This window comes from Alligator sinensis, unplaced genomic scaffold, assembly GCF_000455745.1.
Source record: "Alligator sinensis unplaced genomic scaffold, ASM45574v1 scaffold919_1, whole genome shotgun sequence".
Taxonomy (NCBI): domain Eukaryota; kingdom Metazoa; phylum Chordata; order Crocodylia; family Alligatoridae; genus Alligator; species Alligator sinensis.
The window spans coordinates 1,237,827-1,258,245 of NW_005842191.1; the positions used below are offsets into that span (position 1 = coordinate 1,237,827).

Genomic DNA, 20,419 nt, shown 5'->3' on the forward strand with positions numbered 1-20,419 from the left:
AGTGGCCAGATGAAAAAGAAGGTGTGAATGGTCATTGAGTCTGATCGACTACATGGCTGAAGTTGGGGCAGAAATCTCTTATGAGACGTTTTAAACGTACTGAAAAAAATACTAGATATAAATTTGAGCACTATTTGAATTATTCATGGTAGTTTAATGCTATTTTAAAAGAAATCTGAATGCTGTGGGTTTTGTGGTCTATTCTTTATCCTCTCCTATGTAGCAAAGATAATCCTATTTTGTTTATATTTAGCAGCTATCTGGTTAATGATTTGCTTTAAAAAATATGTAGCACTTCTCACCAGTGTATCTTAAAGCACTTCAGTAAAGTGATAAGCATCATCCTTACTTTACAGGTGAGTAAGCTGAGGCAAAGGAAAGTGAAGTGACTTGGGTAAGTCACCCAGCAGTCATTGGCTCAGCTAGGTGTAGAACTGCATTTTCCTGAGTCCCAGTCTAGTGCTCTTGTTGTTTTGACTATGGCAATTTAGCTACTCCCTTCATGTATTTCTGTCGTGTCTTAGAGCACAAGTGTGATGTTTCAGGATGACTATGTAGCAGAGGAGGAGCTTCAGCAGCCAGTTTCTTTCTCTGATTTTTGAGGGAGGTAACTCTTCTTCACCCCTCCCTGATTATAGCCATCCATCTATGCCACAATATAAAAATATCTTGGGGAACTGACAGATTTATTTAGTACTGGTGAAGGTTGTATTAGGGAAGGGGTAGTCATTCTATGGCATGAGTGCCAGAAGTAGCATAGGCAGCGTGTATGGCGCACAACAGATCAGAGAGGGGAAAAGCAATGCAATGTCAGATAGGGCAGGCAACAGAAGTCAGAACAGCAGGTCAGGCATGGAGCACAGGGTAGGAAGCAGAAAGCAGAGCAGGAGGCTGGGTAGGGATCAGAAAGCAAAGCAGCCAATTGAGCAGAGGGTGGGGTTTGGAATAGCACTTGGAGGGTGCAGGGCTAATTTGTGGCTTGCCTGTCACAAAGGTTGGCTCTCGCTATACTAGAACATGGCTCCCTGGTCTCAAAAATTGAAAATGTAGACCTAAGATAAAATTGTATGTCATTCTTTTCCACTTCACATTGCCTACAATGTAGATGTATTGCATCAGATTTTCAGTTAAGTCTCAACCACGCATCTGTGTGTTATCAAACTCAATCTAATACAGAATCTTTCAAGTTTTCTTAGGTGTGTTAACATGCACTAACTCACCAAATGAACGGTTTGCGTGAGTCAAGTGTGCTGATCTGTTAATAAGGTTTTGTGTAGGGAGAGCTTGAAGTAAATATCTACTGTCTTTTGCTGCTTCAAGGTGGAAACCTGCCCAGTGGAATATTGGAATGTGTTAGTGATGGTGTCAAGAAATGCAGGAGAGCTTGACCTTCTTACTGGATGTTCGACTGGCAGGATGCGTCATGGCCCAAACTCTTAGCTTACCAACAAAACTTTATTTTGTAATATTTCTAATGCTAGCCTCCAACTAAAGTAGGGGCGGGCAAAATGCGGCCCTCTGGCTGAATGCGGCCTGCCAGGCCATTCTGTCCAGCCTGCGGGGCCCCTAAAAAAATTTAGGAAATTAATATTTATCTGCCTCTGGCTGCCTGTCACACAACCCTCGATGACTTGCCAAAACTCAGTAAGCGGCCCTCCATCCGAAATAGTTGCCCCCCCATGAATTAAAGGCTTGTGCTGTATTTTGTGGCAAACTGATTAATCATCCAATCAGCAGGACAGATTCAGTCTTGATTTAAGGAAGGATAATTCTGTGCAGCTAAAAACTATTCATGGTTTTCTTTTGGTAGTAACTCATGCTAGCTCCAAGAGTTAGACTGACAAGAAGGTAGTGCCTAGGAGTAAGGAAATCTTACCTTTCACACAGACACAGCTCGTATGTATCTGTTCCTTTGTGTTAATGATATTGCTGTTTGCAAAGGGAGTTACCCTAGTGGTATTGTGCAATACAATTCTACATTCAGTTATTTCCTTGTAGAGCCTACAAGGTGGATATTCCCAATATACTTGCAAGCAGGGGTGTCTTAAGGTTAATTCAGTTGCTATTACATTTTTATTAAGAGTTTACTAGGTTTCTTAATACCCACTTTTGATGTGCTTCAGTTGCATTAATGGCTAATGTTTTCTGTGCATTTATCTTAAGCAAGGACAGTAGTAATAACTGCAGTTTATATTAGATGCAGTTAGGTACCAGGTACTTTTTCTAAAGCACATCAGTTTGGTTTGTCTGATACTTTCTGCACTAGTCTCTTCTGCTCAAAGAATTAATTCATAATCTCTCAAAGCAACACTTTGTAAGAACAAATCCCTGTGTTTGTAGTGTGATTCACTAAAAAGGATTTTTTAAAATTATTTGCTAACTAGTTCTACTAGTGTAAAATCAGTACTTTCAAAGAGATGCTGAATTAAATCCTTGAGATTTAACCAACCTTTCAGAAAAGGACTAGAATTGTTTAAATTGATTTTAGTTCTTAGCTGAAATGTCGAAAGAGAAACTTGGCTTTTTTGGGAGATTCTGTATACATTCTTGCTATTGAGATGTGTGTGCACCCTAGAAAGTGGAGATCGTTTAGTTATATAGCAGAGGTGTCGAATTCCATCTGGCCCTGCAGGCTGGATGAGTGGCAGGGGGCCAGTCCATGGGTTGGATCACCATGGTCCCTCCTTCCAGATCCCCCCCCCCTGCTCCCCTCCCTCCCCCCACATGCTAGATCCACTGCGTATGATACCTGTTGTGGCTGCTGTAGTGGGCACAATAGATCCTGGACCAGCTGGGCAGGCTTGGGTGTGTGCCGCACTACACACAGCACCGGTTCTGCGATCTGTGCTGCATACATTGACTCTCCCCTTCCCCAGCCAGTCCAGGACTGGTGCCTGCAGGTGCCATGTACAGTGTGGGTTCTGGACTGCCAGGAGCAAGCATCATGTACAGCACATGTCCTGGATCAGCTGCGGCATATGGTGCAGATCCCAGAGTGGTTGGGATAGGCACTATATGCAGCATGTAACCTGTGCCCTACCTGCAGGGCTGCTGCAGCATGTGGGTCAACTTGGACACAAGGACAGCTCTGGGGGCCAGATAAAAGGGCTTTGCAGGCTGGATCTGGCTCATGGGCCATATCTGTGACATCCCTGATGCACAGGGTTATTTGCAGACCCAGAAACTGTTGTAAAGGTCCACAAAGACCACTGGTTCAATGTTTTCAGTTTCCTTTATTGTAAGGAATGGGAAGGAACAAGTACTGTTTGTGCCTCCTTGGGTTTTTGTTGTCAGGATAGTTACCATTTTAAGTAGTTCTAGAAAAGGAAGTTGGAATTCAGAATTTTAGGAGTCTTGTGCTAGACAGTCCATTTGAACAGCCTTTTTACTAGGTCCAAAAAAAAAAAAAAAATCATTTGTAGGGTGTGGTCCCACAGTGGTTAGAGCATCTTTCTATGGCTTCCGAGTTATGAGTTTGAACCCTGCTGAGGACTTGTGCTGAAAGCTACCACTAGTCGACCTAGCGGTAATTAGGCACGTGTTCACTTCGACTGGAATCAGTGGTGGCCAGATGTGATGCTAGCCCAGGGATGTGCAAAATATAGTCTGCAGGCTGGATCTGGCCCGCCAAGGGATTTATCTGGCCCATGGCGGGTCCCTCAGCCCCACCCAGCCTAGGTGCTAGGAGCAACCTGGGCCATGATGTATACAGGTGATCCTGCTACCCCTGGGCACACAGCAGGGCTGGAATGGCAGTGGCTGGACTCAGCTTCTCAGTAGCCCCGGTAGCAGCAGCTCCTTGTGGCTGCTTCTGCCAGACCCAGCTCTACTGCCTGGGCATCTCAGTCTGTCTGCCCCACGTCCATCGCTGGGGGTGCTGGATAGAGTGGGTGGGCGGGGTCTCAATGGAGACTGGCCTGGGATCTGCATGAGCAGGGCACACTCAGCTGGGCAGTTGGGATGGGGCCATGGGTGGGTGGGGAGCAGCATCTGGGAGTGGGACAGGTGGGTGGAAGTGGGGCTGGGATTGCAGTGTGGCGATAGTACAGGGCTGGGGCCTGGGGCAGAGCAATGTCCCTGCAACGGGTGCTGGTTTTGCAGGCAGGGGTGTGCCAGGAGGAGATCACGGCTCTGTCCCAGGCTCCAGCCCTGCACTGTCACTGTCCTGCGATCCTGACCCCAGCCCCACCCACCTATCCTGCTCCTGGATGCCACTCTCTGCCTGCCTGTGGCCTCATCCCATTTGCCCAGCCAAGCATGTCCTGCCTGCATGGGTCCCAGGCCCATCTCTTTGAAGACCCTGGAGCTGGACCAGGATTGTTGGGTGATGATAGCACGGGGTCGCACTCTGGGGTAGAGCCACTTATGGAGTTTGGGTGAGCTGCTGTGGGCCGGAGGCAGTGCTAACCTGGCCCCGCAACAGTTCACCAAAACTTTCCAAGTGGCTCTCTGGCCCAAATAATTGCCCACCCCTGTGCAAGCCACATTAGTCTCATGTCTGCTGTTGGCTATAGATAGTGTGCCCTAAGCAGACTAGCCCTACAGGCTGCTAGTCTTGGGAAGGTCTTCTGACCTTGATGCTGCCTGTGGTGGGTATATCAGATTGATTTGGTGCAGAGTGCTTGATTTCATATTTATAGTCAAGAAGTGAGAACCCAGATTTTGGACCCCTCAACCCAAAGTGAATTTTCCACTGATCTCGGTGGAGGATGCACAGAAGGATACCACAAACAGTTTCTCTCATTGATGTAGTTTAGTATTTATTTGTCTGTCTGTCTTTTTTTTTTTTTTCCTCCCATTCTGCCATCTCTTTCCTTCTTCCATGTTTGTGTTTCTGCAGCAAGTTGCTGTCTGTATCCACGAGGGGTTTCACTGCAGCATTCTGCTAAATTGGGAATGAAGTAATATTGACTCTGAATATAGAGCATGATGCTGACTCAATACTACAAGGTCGTGTAGCATAACTTCGTCAGGAATATGGGTTACTCCATATAATTTGTCCTCCCTCCATGCTTGCTTTATGTAGAGCATAAGTTGAAGATAATCAATGATGCGTAGATGAGAATCTCTAAAAGGTCACTTAAAACCCCAGGGTGAAGACTTGTCAGTCTGCTCACTGGACACAAGGGAACTTTGTATCATCAGGGCAAGGAGCATGTGTGTGGGAGATGGAGATGTTTAGTACCTTCTTGGTTGTTGAAACTGATTGAGGTAGAAGGAAATAAAGACAAGAAATTGAGCTTCAAGTGCAGATATAAGTCTGAAGAGAGAGACTTGAGGAGGTACTTTTTGGGTGGGGTGTACCTTTTGCACCCGTCTCAAGGGAGAACAGGCATCTGCTCCAGGATGAAGCTTTGAGATCTTGGGCCAAGGACATGGAATACCTCTAATGAACAAACACGCTCTGTATTTAGGACTAGCTTCTCTTGGATCTGAAGGACTATAAGCCTAGCTGGTTTGTCTGTTACAGGCTCCTTGTTGAAATACTTTTGGATACAAGAACAAAGGATTTAGATGCATGGTTTCCACAGCTGGCCAACCTGAAAAGTGTGGCTTCCAGTATTTCCTGTGGGTAGGCATCTTACAAAAAGCTGTTGGAACCATGGATGCAAACAAGTGACTGATGAATTGCAAGGATGCTTAGGAAGAGCTGAGCTGAAGGGTAGTCTTCAATTTGGTGGCTGTATCTATAGATTCATGTAGTCTCAGTTTCTCTTCATGGAAGAACGGATGAAAACCACACTGAAGTGTCTGATGTGGCTCACCACTTTTATTGTGTTTATATCTTCAGAGATGCAGATTCTTATTTAACTTAAAGATAGTTTGGCCCCTTGTATTGTTTCACTTTTATCCCTCTAATATGGTGAATCAGCCTTTTTATATGCTGTTGATTTGTTTAATTCTTTCTATAAATGACTTGTTTTAGTGAAGTGAATGGGCATCTTATGTTTTATGTAACAGTTTTATGTTGGTGGGGATTGGGTCATAAAGGAGTCCTGTTTTTTCTTTAGCCAAAAGAATGGTAGCTCTGGTGAAGGAAGGGTAAAATGCAGAAAACTAAGATCTGGTTTTTCTGGAGACACTAAAATATCTATGGCCCCAGGCAGCAGAAATAATACATAGACTAACTCTGGATTTTATTCATGTTTCTGGTAACCAACATTTATACTTGATGAGCAAGCTTTTGCTTGTTGAACACATTAATCTACTGAACATACTTGGAATTTGAAGGCTTGTTTGAGCATTCATTCAATTTTTTGAATGGTTTAATGTGTACTGTGATGGGTAGTTCTACTTCTTGGAAGATATGCTCAGTACTAACTTTAATGCAAAACTTTCCCTTCTCCTCTGAACCAGTTTTCAGTTATTCTAAAGAAGCCAAGAAAAGCTGATAAGAAATAATTCAGTTGTTTTACATCAGAATTCGCAGTGAATGCAATGAAAACTCCTTCCAGTTAGTCAAAATACAAGGATGAGGTTAAGGCAGGTTCCAACTAGATTGATGCCCTTTTCCATAGGTAAAAAGATCACTGGAAAGGATATCACTATTAGATAAATAGTAAACATGAGTAAAAAGGTCTGGCTTTTAAAATAAATTTCCTAGGGAGAGTAAAATTTTCAGGATTTTTTTGGAAATTGATAGCTGGTCCAGGTGGGCTTTGAGTTACATGGGTCCCAACCTATAGATGAGTAAAGTGAGATGCAAGTTTGTGGCTCAGTGGCACCTTTAATCTCACTCTTTGCCACATGCTCCCCCCTCCCCCCCAACTGAGTGGCTGAGAGGCAAAAACCATGGTGTGAATTGCCTCTTGGCCACTCAGCAGCCAGAAGGGAGGGGGTGGCATGCATCAAAAATAGCATGATTCAAGGCATTGCTGTTCTGCGATCTTTTACCACGATTTAAGTAGGTCCCTATCTAATCGGTTACTCATTCCATTTATGCAAAGTACAATTTGCCTGAGTACATATTTCATTTAAGTTCTCTTCAATTCATCTTCTGCACATCTGTCTTGCCTCTGTTCGTGAATACCTCCTTTTCATAAAGTTAAATTTTACAGTAGTCCGTTTATAGTAGTGTGGGTGAGGTAATGCTAATGCTTGTAACATGTTGATGTTGGATAATGTAAAAGGTCAGATTGGTTATTTAAAGTATCTTGTTTTGAATTCTTAGGAGAATACTAGCATCACATCAAACCTTCTGGTACTAACGTTCTAGCTGATGCCTAGGCATGCTTGGGTAGGATGCTTTGGTTCATTGTTGAGAAATGAAGGGTAACCCCCGCCCCCCCCCTGTTTCTGTAAGCTGAATTATTTTTAGTAGATTCAGTATGGGATTCATCCACTTCCTTCATTAAAACTGATCTCTGCTGTATTTACAAGTGAGTCATTGTTGTTTTTTTTATGAGGACTTTGCCATGAAGACAAGAACATGGTTATGAGATCACTCTGCTATATGCCTTGTTTAGTCTCATAGTTGTTAGGGGCTGGAGGGGACCTTACAGATCATTGGGTCCAGCCCCCCTGCACTTGGGCAGGAAAGACTGCTGGGATCAGATGACCCCAGCAAGATGGGCATCAAGATGCTACACCAAATTCTTCTCCCTGTAGTTATTGTATTTGTGATAATCTAAAACTAGATATTTGAGATGTGAATGATGCCTATTTCTGTTGTTATGGCAAAGTGCCCTGTAAAGAGGTACTATTTTAGAGCTTTAGACACTTTTGAAACATTTCAAAAGCTTGTATATTTTTTATAACTGGACATTTGATACCATTTCAAAGGTGTTTGAAAAATTTTAATTGTTATGTCTGTCTGCACCTTTAGTCATGCTCATCAGCACCTGTGCCACAGTTACAAATCTTGACAGCTAATGTGACTAGGAAATCACTCCTGCTCTGCCCATATCTCTTAGCTTTTCTTACCACTACCTAGTGGTTTGTGTTGTTCTTACTCCTGTTTCTGTGGATTGCCTGCTTGCTTGTACTCTACTACTTTTTTTGTGCTTTTGCAGATTAACTGCAATCTGTTACTTGTATGTATTCAAAACACGCTATGGAAAAAGGTAAGTGTTACAGCCTTTTAGTTGATTAACGCTACAGAAAATGCTACATTGGAATGGAACAGAAGAAACAAACTCGGACCTTGCAACATGCTAGATCGGGGTAGGCAATGTTTTTTGGCTGGAGTGCTGAAAAACACCACGATGCCTACCTCAGAAGGTGCTGGAGTGACGGCGTGGCAGAAAAACAAGATGTGGGCAAGGGGTACATGGCAGGATGCCCTGCTTGTGCCCTGCCCTACAGCCCGGGCTCTGTGGCTGCCAGCAGCTACCCCAGCTCTAGGTAGCTGCTGGAGCCCGGGCTGTTCCCAGCAGGGCTTGCAGTGTCCCAGCTGCCTGCTGGGAGCAGCCCAGGATCCCGGCTGGCAGCAGCTCCCCAGAGCTGGGGCCGGCGGCAGCTGGGAGGCTCCAAACAGCCGTGCTGGGCTCTGGCATCAGCTGCACACCGGCGCGTGCAGGTGCGCCTCAGAGCGGGCAGTGGGGGAGGGGCCTGAGGCAGCGCAGCCCTGGTCTCTCCCCCGCTCCCCACATGGAGGTGATGAGCCCAGCGCAGCTGTTTGTCACCAGCCCGGGCTCTGGGCAGGCCGCAAACAGCTGTGCCAGGTTGCACAGCTCCAGCATCAGCTCCATGCTGGCAGCGACTGCGTGGGCACCTCGGGGCCATGTCACGAGTGTTGCTTGTCTGCAGCTTGAGGTGCAGTTCCCCCCCTCCAACCCCTGCACCAATCTTGAAACTTGGAAGGCTTTGTGGCCTCAGCAGGGGCTACCATCCCTGCAGCATTCACCCCACTGGTGTAACACATAGATGTGACACAAGTTTTCTTTATGAATTTGGAGTGCAGTTCCCCCTGAGCCCCTGCACCAATCATCTTGAAACTTGGCAGGCTTCATGCTCACAGCAGAGGCTACCACCCCTGCAAATTTCATCCAAATCAGACAAAGTGATAGGTATTTCATTGATTCCCTATTATATCCTATGGCTGGATCTCCGAGGTGGCTCTGAAGCTTTGGAGCCTCTTTAGCCGGATCGAAGCGGGAACCTGGTCTGGAGCTCCGGATCAGATCCCTGGCATTCGAAGTGGCCGGATCTGAAGCCGGATTGAATAGCTGCCTACTCGTACAGGCCTAGTTTCCAGCCTTCAGGCCTCCTTTTATGCAGGCATAGCAGTCAGTGTAAATGACATAATTATTATTATTTTTTTTATTGGTCTTCAGAAGGTAGTGTGAACCTCTTTGTTGTATCTTCCTTTCCATGCTTTTGCTACAGGGGCTTAAGCATCACATCCAGTAGCTTTTGTCATTTTAACACTAATTCAGGACCTGGAAACGCTCTACAATCTGGCTACCTTGGACCCAGGTCACTGTAGGCAATTGTAAGATCTACTGACTGCTTTCCATGTCTGCCCTTGCAGATTTCTTTCTTTCTCCATGTTTCTTTGGTGGATTAATTGGCTTCAAAACTACTGAGCTGTATATTTGTTGCTTGGCTTACTCATGTTTTGACTAGTCAATCTGAGTTTTCCAGGCAGCTGTTTTATACACCATAATCATCCAAATCTCACCCATGGCTCTTGTTGCGGAGTCTTGGCTTCCCATTCTCATTGTCGTCACAGATGATGGAGCTGCCTGTCTCTGCTCCTACGTCTTCCTTGACTTGGGCTGTTGGCCCTCTGTTGTCTTATCCTGTTTTTCTTTCCTCCCCTGCCTATCCATGGTGATTTTATTTATTTAGTTTTTTGTTGTGTTTTTGTTTTGTTTTTACCTGTTGAGCTATCCAAGCCTTTAATTGCCTGTCTCTGACTTGCATCAACTTTCCCAGTGCTTGTTTTGTTTTGTTTTTACCTTTTCCTGGCAGAGTGTTCGCTGTGGTCACTTGATCTTTTTTAGCACTGCCTACCTGTTTTTTTGTTACTTTCTGTCAGTCAGTGCTGAAGTCTTCTATGCTATGATCAGCCAGTCCCCTCTCTTTTCTGTCTTCTATTGACCATGGTTGTCAGTGTTCTGCCCTGCTTCCTTTTCTTCTACTCTTGATAACTTTACTCTCTCCCAAGTCCCACTTCTGTCTCCTCAATATCTGCTGCTTAAACTCTTCCTCATGTCCAGTGGAGTCTCTGGAGGTCCCAGGGACCCTGCTGCATCTCCTACTGCAAGGTCGTTTTTTCATCTAAATTCCTAAAACTTCTCTAGTAAACTGACTCTGCTTTTCATCTGGAATCCCATATCCCCAGATAGCTACCTTTTGCTGTCCTTGACTCCTTACAAACATGAGCCTTTCTCCTCTTCCCTCTCTTCCTACCATGCTTCACTTCTCCTTTGTCACAAGCTCTAGTATGCTTCATCTTTCTCTGCCGTGGACTCCATCCCATCTTCTTTCTTTTGCCTCTTTCACCGCTTTCCCTCTAACACTACAAGTTTGCCTTAGCTTCCTCCATACTATAACCCCTGCTTGTTTGTGTTTAATTTCCCCCTCTTAGCATCTCTATGTTCAGCAATTGCAGTGTCAGCAATTGCTGTCTGGAGTCTCCAGTCCCACTTTTATTCTTTATATTCTTAGACTTGGCAAAAACTGCTTCAAATGATCTTGTTGGCTAATGCTCAGGACCAGGGTGAGTCCTTTCTTCATCTACTGGTCTGCAGCCTTTGCTTTTTGTAAAGTTGTCCTTATTTTACCTTTTGAGTGTCTTCTCTTTCTTGCTTCACTCCTTCAGTGTCACGTTTTGAGTGTCTCCCTTGATCCTTTGTGAATTCCTGTGGGATCCTACAAGGACCTGTCCTGGGTCCCCTCTTTTCCTTTGATGGGACCACTTGGAGGTAGGGCATTTGCAAATGAAACTGTTTTGGCAACTCAGTTTTTACCTCTTGGCTCCTGACCCATCTCCTTCAGTCCAAAATAAAATCTGTCCAGGCACCCATGCTGTTTTGGACATATCAAGCTAGAGCTCTTTTAATCCTTTGCCGTACCTCCATTTGCAGTCACTGTGAACACTTCTTTTCTCCTTGTTACTCAGGCCTGTAACTTGGATGTTTCTTTCTCAGCCTTTTTCTAGGTCTTTTTGAATGAAGATCTTAAATCTTGCTGCTTTTGTATGACATTTTAAGATCCAAGTCTTTCCTCTCCACCCACACATCTAAACCTTTTGCCAGACCCTCCCCACCTCTTCATTAAATCTCTACTATTGCAACCACAATCTTGACAGATCTCAACTTCTGCCACTTACATTCATTCAAGCTGCTTCTTGTAGAACTCATTTTCCTGCCTTGTCATGGACTGCATTGCTTATGTCTTCTCATCTTTGCAGTAGCTGCTCTTCCTCAAATGTAAACTGTTTGTCTTTATTCATCAGTACCTTCCTGCTTTACCCGTCATCACTTGCGTAATATTGAAATATTGGCATCTGACACTGGTATGCAAAGTATGCCTCCTATCTTGACTGCATCTGCAGAGTTCTCCAATAAGCATTTTTTCTGTTTGGAGATTTTTTTTTCCTTTTTCCCATGTTGCCTCTTTTACAGGAAGCTTTTTCCATGCAATGTCAACTAGTTAGTGCATCGTCCTCTAAATCTTTAATCCTTGAGGCATATGAAAATGACAGTGGGTAAGCATTTGTCAGCTGCCTGTTGTCCTGATCTGCACGGTCTTGGTGTTTTTTCTTATCCTCTCCTGAACACACACACCCGTTTTTCTAATTTTTTTTACATTTTGTTCTTGGCCAGGAGAGCTTCTAGTCTATTTTATGTTGGCTCAGAGTTTACCATAATGGAACCCTGGCTTCAAAGGGTTACTACAATATGAATAAAGAATAATTTATTATAGTAGGAGCATTTTTTGTCCCTACTTATTCAAAACATTGCAACCATGTTCACATGGTAAACTGTATTCAGACTTGGTTACATTTTTCTGCAGAGCAAGATGTTTGGGTTAAAGCTTTTTAACAACACTCAGTGGTTTGTGCAATATAGTGATAGGTCCATAATGATAGTGCCCTTTAATTCTTTGTCAACACAGTATCTCTCTAAATTTGTCTCCAGATACTAGTATGTAGAATATTGTTTCCAGTCTGCATGTGTAAAGTGCATGTAAACAAGATAAATGCAATACTAACTTGAACACAGCTTATTTAAACAGAATTTTTGCTACTCATGTAAGCAAAAGGGGAAAAAGAAACAACCCTTCTCTGCCCTTCTATTTTGTAGCCACCATAGCCTCCTTTGTTAGATAGTGTCTATACTGCATTTTGATGTGAAAAATCTGGAACATCGCCTTTGGGAACTCTGGTAGATAACAGCCATCAAGTTGGGGAACCAAAGTAAAACAGAGCTTTGATCTTTTTAAGATGCTACAATGTATAAATGTTTACCAGTGTCTTTAAAAAAAAATGTTAAACAAATTATTTTATAAGGAAAGAAGTGTCCCTTGTGCATAGCAAACCAGACTTCTTTACTGAACTACTGAGATTATAAATTGTGGTGTTCGAAACTTCTGAAGTTGGGGAAATTGCTTCTTAAAATCTGCTTTAGTGTGTTTTGATATTTTACATTTCTTATTAAATCTGGGTGCTAAGGCTAATGGAAACCAACAAAGAGGTATGAAACAGTTCTGGATACAGTTTGTTTTGTTAGCAACTCAGAAGCCTGAATACAGGCAGTTTTGGCTGAACTTAGAAAAATCTCTGTAGCCCTGACGTTTGTGGAAAACTCATTTTTCTCGGTTACTTTTTTTTCCTCAGTATTCTTGAAAGTAAGCTCTCTGCTGTCAAGATCAACCAATAATTATTTTACTTTTGCTTGCAAATGTATAAGTAGCACTGGTCTTAAGTTAGATGTAAACAGCTTCTTGGAACAGTAGCTATTAAACTTTGAAAACTGCTTAGCAATGATGAAAAAATGTTATTTCCGAAAGGGTTCCTGTAGCACTGAGTCTCTCTTGCAAATGAAAGTCCAAATTTACCACAAAAATGTCCCTGTAACCTCTTGTAATTCAAAACATATTACTTGCTTCTCAAAAGCAAAGGCAAATTACCAGGGAGACGTTCTAAAATAAGATCAAGGGGGAAGACACATTATTTTGTGGACAGTGCTTCTTGATAGTAAAGCTTGTTTGTAGTTTTTGTCTACATCATGGCAAGAAAGGTCCCATAAAGTGGTGTTACTATGCTCTGAAGTTTTTTACAAGTTGTCAGAGTGCAGTAAATTGTCTGTGGGTATGCCTGCATAAGTATCTAAAAAGTGTATAATCTTTCTGTCTTCCACTATAACATGCTGTGTCTAGCCATACATAAGGAAAAATGTTTTAGTCCATCCCTTCTGTGGGAGAGCGCTTGATTTGTCTTTGCCTCTTAGGGGAGTGGTAATGCAGTATCTTTCAAGGATGCATTCTTCTCATTAAGACTGATGTTTGCAGGTACCTCTTGATTGCTGGTAGAGGTTCAAAGAATAACTTATCTATTGTACCAAGTGGGAATCGCTTTGAAGAAGTGCCAAGGAGAGCTGTAGATCAGAATAAACATCCCTAAACATGGCCTAAAACAATACCTAGATTAAACGTGGTTGAAAAATTGAAGCACTGAACATAGAAAAATGTTGTTAAAATTTAAAATGTCTTACCTTTTTTGATGGCATCTTCAAACTTTTGGATGGAAGACTTTATTTCTGATGAAGAAAAACATTTTTTTTAAAAAGGTTTTTTTTGTTTGGAATAACTGTCCATGCAACTCTAGCAGAGATGGACCCTTTTCATTATGTTAATACTGTAGTACCCCACTCTTGGAACACAAGCAAGTCAGAGCGGTGCATTAATTTGGCAGAGGAGAAAACCAGCATTCATTAGCCAGCCTTCTCGATGGATTAACCCCATTTCTTTGTTATGAAGGATGTCACCATTTTTCCTTGGGCAGAAGAATGGCACCTACAACATGCTGCTTCATAAACAGGAGTATGAAAGTCAGGAAAATGGTAGGGGGTGGGGTGGGGGCTACATGTGTAGTGATGCATGGAGAGAAATACTTGCATCTTTAATGCATTGTATGGATGTTGCCTCACCTGTTGGCAGAAGAGGAGAAAATGAGGAGGAAACACAATGCTGAAAGTTTTTTTTTTTTTTTAGGTTTCTGTTAGAATATCTGATATTTTTCTTCTCTCTCTCCAGCTTCAGAGTCTATAGGACTCTTTCATCTAAGAAGCAATCTAGCATCTGATGCCTGTAATGGGTACCAGTTTTGAAGCAGCAGTAACAAAACTACCACCCCCACCCAACTCCTTTCCCCCCCACCCCCAACACTTTTTTACCTCCCTGTCTTCAGTCCATTTTCCTTCTTTCAGCAGTGCTGCCAAACTAGCCAATTATTGAAGTTGTGGCAGCTTTCCAGACTTTTTTTTTTTTTTTTTCTCTCTGAACTAAATGTTGGGGAAATATACCACTGTCCCCAGACCTTGACATCCCTTCGGAAGAAACATGCATTTGTATTAGATGAGCTTGCATTAGGTGGATAATTCAGTCTCTCTCCTCAAAGATCTTCTACTAAAGCTCGCCCCACAGTTCAGTCATTAATTTCACTTGTTTTATTATGTGAACTGTAATTTGGATACTGTTTAACCTATATTGCTCATCAAGAGCAGATTTAGAACCATTTACCAGGGGTAGAAACGGTTGAATTAGGGCCTTGGACTATGTGTCTGAATACTTTAGCTGTTGACTTGTTGATTGAATGTAATGTTTGCTCCTCTTAACTTTTTTTGCCCTTTCTATCTTGCCTGTTGGTAGAAAATGTAACAAGGTACGTAAAGCAAAGTATTATCTCAGTCGAATTTTAAAAGCAAACATCAGCCATATGACTTTTTTCAGTTTTTAAAGGAGAAATTTTCATATCCATTCAAAACATGCTACATCATTGCAATCACATTCATTGGGCCAAAGTAAATTTTCAGGATGGAACAAATGTACAAGTTCTTATGGGGGGGGGGAAAAATGAAGACTGAAATAGTAACAGTGGATGACTACAAGATGTATGCGGATCAGAAGGAAAATCCTTCATAGCAGGAAATTTTCACTAATATGCAGTACTGCATGTCACCTAAAGAGGTCAAGATCCATTGGTTGGGCCCCATATCATGAAATTAAAAGCAGCAAGACTCCTCCCACCCCACAGCCCTTGAGGATTACATAAGGATCTCTTTCAAATTTTTCTCTGCAATAAGTTAAAAAACCTCTTTTTAAATAAGCTGATGTTGAGAAATCACATTACTCTAGGAGCCAAGGCTTTAAGAAAAATACCAAGAAGTAAGACTTGTGATAAAGATTATTACATTTGGCAGAGCTGAGCACTTTTGCACCATAGTCTTGACAGAGAGGCTGTAATTAGAAACCTAGTTTACTCCATATTGATAGTCATTTTGCTTTTTTATCTTGATTTGTTGTACAGGAATTAGACAAGAATTATGGTATTTACAGGGCCAGATTAATGCATAGGCAAACTAGGCATATGCCTAGGGCCCTAAGCTGCAGGGGAGGCCCCAGTCCTTCCCTCTTCCCTCCACTGGCCTCAACGCCATGGCAGTTGCTTCCTAGCCCCACTCGTCTCGGATGGCAGCGCTGGGGTAGGGAGGAGGGTCTGGACTTGGCCTGGGATCCATGAGTTTATTTGCCTAAGGTCCACTAAAGGTTAATCTGGCCCTGGGTATTTAGGGGCTATGATAGCAAGGGGTTGTTTCAAGTTAATGAAGGATCATAGGGGATCACTTAGGAAACAGATACTTGCAGTATTCTGGAGTTGTATGCCGATCCTGAAGTTAATGGTGATAGCAGAACTTTGGATAACTAAATGATCCTTGGTGATCCACCATAGAGGTAATGGTTTATGTTGGTCAAGTCTTTGCCTAAGAAAGGGACCAAGTGTTTCAGCATGCTGAAAGAAAAAGATGGTGCTTTTTAAGTGAAACAGGTCACTAGCTTGACTTTGTGCATCATTTGTTAGTCTCCATGCTGTTTTTATCAGGTGAGCCTTCAAGAAGCAACAGCACTCTCTCCTCACCTGCCCCCCCCACACCCCCCAGACTTAATTTAGCTCCCTAAAAAGTAGCTTGGCTGGGTGCTGAGCTTGGATGTTGTAGAATGTGCTTACAAGCCCTCTTCCCATAAATAACCCAGTTCTGGGAGCCCATGCATGCCTACAGCTGCTTGAGACACAATTCTGTTTTGTGGATCTGTTGGAGCATCTCTTCCACATGCTTCTTTCATGTAGCACTGTAATTAAGTACTTTCCTTTAGAAGAGTAGCCATTAATAACGAATGCAGACTGGTGCCACAGCTGGTCCATAAGCTTTTTAAATGCAGTGTAGACCTTTCTTTCTTGTGTTAAGCTTACCAACAACTACATACCTACTGAAATTGTGATTTTTTTTGCAGATTTTTGTGAAGTCTGGCATTGCTCGCAAAACTGTATTGACTCCCAGAGGGAGCCAGCAGTTCTCGGGGAACTGAGGCAGCCCACCAAGGTGGAGACTGGGGGAGCGGGGTATACTTGCTTGAAGATCTGCTGGCAAGATGGCTACCATTCGTGCCCCTTGCTCTTTATTGGTCCTGCCCCTTTCCATCAATTGACTACTGCATGACCGACAGCCCTTGCAGCCAATCAGTAGCAAGGGGCATGGCCCCTTAGCCAATCAGAGGCACGGGGAGGGGGGTGCCATGCTCTGTCCATGAAGTTGCTGCTGGGCCCTGCGTTCTGCCTACAAAAGGGTGGAGGACAGCCACCCCAAACTGGCAGGTCCCTACCAGTACCCCATGTTCAAAACCACAGCTGAGAAGTTCAGGACAGTTGGTCTCTTCTAATTTATCCCTATATGGCCTGGAGTACAAGTTAGATTTTGATATTGTTGCTAACATCTGTGCAAAACTGTATTGACTCATCTGTATTGACTCATTAGGATACTATGACCTTCCTGGCACCAAAACTGCTAGGCATTTCTATTTCTTTATAGAAGGTTAAATTACCCTTACTCCTGCACATTGGTAGAGTAGATAACAGTACGAGAGGAACAGGTGTTGCTGGGGAGGAATTCTTCAAAGAGAAGATGTACTACATCAAAGCAATTTTCCTCGCCTCGCAGTAAACAAGGAAGCATACCGTTTCTGGAACTACAAGTTCTGCCATTGTTTTTTTTCCCCTAGAACTAGGCTCCTCCTTCGGTGTGCTAGGACAAGCTATTTTTATAACACTTTACATTCAGTGCTTCCTGGACCCCGAAGCAATTGAGACATTCTTCACTATTTGGAGCATGTTTACATGCTAGGCTTGTGGTTTTTATTTTCTGGCATGGCTTGCATGTCACTGGCCTTGTATGTCACTGGTTCTGTCCTCTTAGGATTTCATGAAGGCTATACTACCTAGCCAGAAACTTGGGGTTTTTTGCGTAGCAACAGGGGGAATATGATTTTTAAATCATGGTACAAGTTCTTGTCTTCTGCTTTGCAGTTATTTTATATGGTTTGAAGGGGCAATCACTAGAGCTGCTGGGAAATGAGTCTGGCTGTCGTGCCGTTCCTGCCCTGCTGTGTGCTTGGGGTTGGTTGGACCAGCCGCATGTGCCATAGCTCAAGGTGCCCCCTGTGCCTGGTCCAGGTGGGACAGAGGGACCTGCCATGGGCTGGATAAAATACCTTGGCAGGCTGATTCCAGCCCATGGGCTGTATTTTGCCCACCCCTGGATTAACATTTGTTCAATTTACAGCACAAGGTCTAACAAGGCCCTAATACTCATGACAACCCCCTATCCCAGTTTGATCTTAGGCTGTTTAAATTTACAGTTGTGTAGAAGTAAAACTTGAGGATGGGTATGCCATGGTATTTTACTAGTTTCTGATTAAATGGTTTCATGACATTAGACTTGATTTGTCTCTAGGTTACTTGTTTTATAATGAGATAGTTAGCATGGACAAAGCCTTGTATGAAGGATGCTTTTTGGTATCAAATTAATTTCCTCTGTGTACAGATACAACTGTGCTAGTGAAACAGTTTGGGCCTTCTTCCAAAGACATGACTCACTTGTCAGAATTATTATGTCCATTTATAGTAAGAAAATGCTAAGTCATAGTTGTTATGGTGTCTACTGGGGCTACTTGACACTTCATTTAATAGCCACAAAATGTTAACTGCCAGCTTTTGCCTATACAATGCCCAGAAATCCTCGATGATATGCCCATTAACTCTGATTCTTGCTCTGCCGCCGCCGCCTTTTTTTTTTTGCCTTGATTTTATAAAGGATATTATGATAAAAACATTGCAGTGTGCACCAGAGTTAAGTGTTGTGTTCTGTTCGGTCTGTCAGCAGTTCCTCTCCTCCTCCTCCCCCCCCCCCCCCCCCCCCCCCCCCCCAATCCAGGAGAAGGCAGTGAGGTTGAATAACCCCACATTTGGACTGAGAAACCAAGCAAGTATGGTCAGGCACGTATGTATATGCACTGTTTAATTTACAGTTTAAGTAGAAAATGTAATGTTAATTAAAAGCTTCTAATATTTTTATCTCGTCCATGTATTGTAATTATTACATGGCCTCAGACTACCTTGGAAATAAACTATCTGCCATAAGATTGAGCAAATGAACCAGCGAACACTTGGAGGAATTAAAAAAAAATTTTTTTTTGAGAGAGATTTATATAGCAGAAAATGCAAGGAAGTGGAAATTTTATTGCATTTGGGTGCTACAGACAAAAAATGATTGTATGCAAGCCACATTATTTCTCCATGTAATAGGGGAAGAAGTAACAGCAGTATCTCCAGTTCAGAATGTAGTAGATAAAAGAAAAATACAAATCGTCTCATGAGTAGGTCTGAAGCATGTGGGCCTAGACTACATGGAAAAATGTTTTTTGAAAGACCTGCATTTTTCACCAGAAGTCAGGCAGAAGGGGAAAAATATAGACCTAATATATGACTGAATTAAAAGTGAGAGCATATCCTTGCAAATTTGGGACTTGTATGTCCCATGATCTTTATTGAAAGTTTCACACATTTGCACATAGTATTGTATCAGGCTCATTCTACACAAGATGAAGGGAAACTTGAATTTTAACTCTTGAATGTGTTAGGGGGAGAAGTTTTGAACAGAGGAAAAAGTGACAAGACAACTGAAAAGACTAAATGTATAAGAGAATGTGTATCCTTTGCCAAATAAGCCCATGCTTGATACTCATTCAGACGTGGAGTTTGGACCTGTAAGGTGTCTTGCTGCCAATAGAAGCCTGCGACCAAAAGAACTGGGTGGAGAGAATGAGTGGAGGAATAGAGGTCAGAGGCAATTAAAAGTAGTTTTAAATGTGGCAATAGCTGTGCTGTATAAAACTGTTCTGAATAAGGGCGAGCATGCTGAAGGTGTTACAAATGCAAATCACTTTGCCAAATGAGCAGCGCTAGAAAGGAATAGCTGCCGGGCAAGTTTAATTTTAACAATTAAAGAGAAAAAAACCCGATTCGCAATATCTGTCAGGATATGCTCATTTCTAAGCTTTCTAAAGAGCAGTGGAATGTGAATCTGCTCATTAATAATAAAATAAAAATGAGTTTTTAAAAAATGAATATTCTACTGTATGTATCAATGTAATGTTTCTAAAATTATGCAGTATTTTAAGGGATGAACCAGTTCGCAGCTGGAATATTATTTGCCCAACGTGTTCAAGGGAGAAACTGTGAAGTCTGGGGTAAATGAAGTTTTATATAGTGAGTATTGGAATAAAGGATTGCTGAAATTTTAAAGTGGTAGAATTTTGATTTGTGGGTCATGCAGGACTTGCCAGATCTTACCCGCTTGAATTTAGTGTAAACCAGTGATATAAAGAAGAAGATGGAAGGTGAGTGGGATGTATTGACAGCAGTGATGCTCAGTGATTTGGCCCGGTAGGCCACATATGTGGCACAGGGCCAGTTCATAGCCTGGATTGAGTCCTTTTGCTTTGGGATCAGGCCCCAGGGCTCTGTATGCCACCCCTTCCACAGGGTGCTCCAGGATTGAGGCCCCATGCACTATGATTGGGTCCTGGTGCTCAGTAAATTTGACAGTACAGTAGTGGTGACACCCCCTCCCCCACCGCCAAATTTTCAAGCCTGTGGGCCAGATCACATGATGAACACTCCTGACTTTGACTATACATGGTTGTAGCTGAAGGTTTAGAGTGTCTGCTTGGTAAAAATGCAATAAAGATGAACTCTCGTATATATATCAGGTAGCATTGCACCTCATTAAATTCCTATGGCATTATGGGAGAAAGTGAAAACAAATTACACCAGATGCAACAGTTGCAATTTATAATGAAAGTGCAAGAACTTTACAGACTGAGTCAGTTCTGTAGTGATTATTGACAAACTAGG

General features: G+C 42.8%; 1 protein-coding gene across 1 annotated transcript in view; it reads left to right on the top strand.

Moving 5' to 3' along the window:
- MYO1D (myosin ID) overlaps window positions 1-20,419 on the top strand; it is a 263,721-nt gene that overhangs the window by 9,557 nt on the left and 233,745 nt on the right. The window lies entirely within an intron of this gene.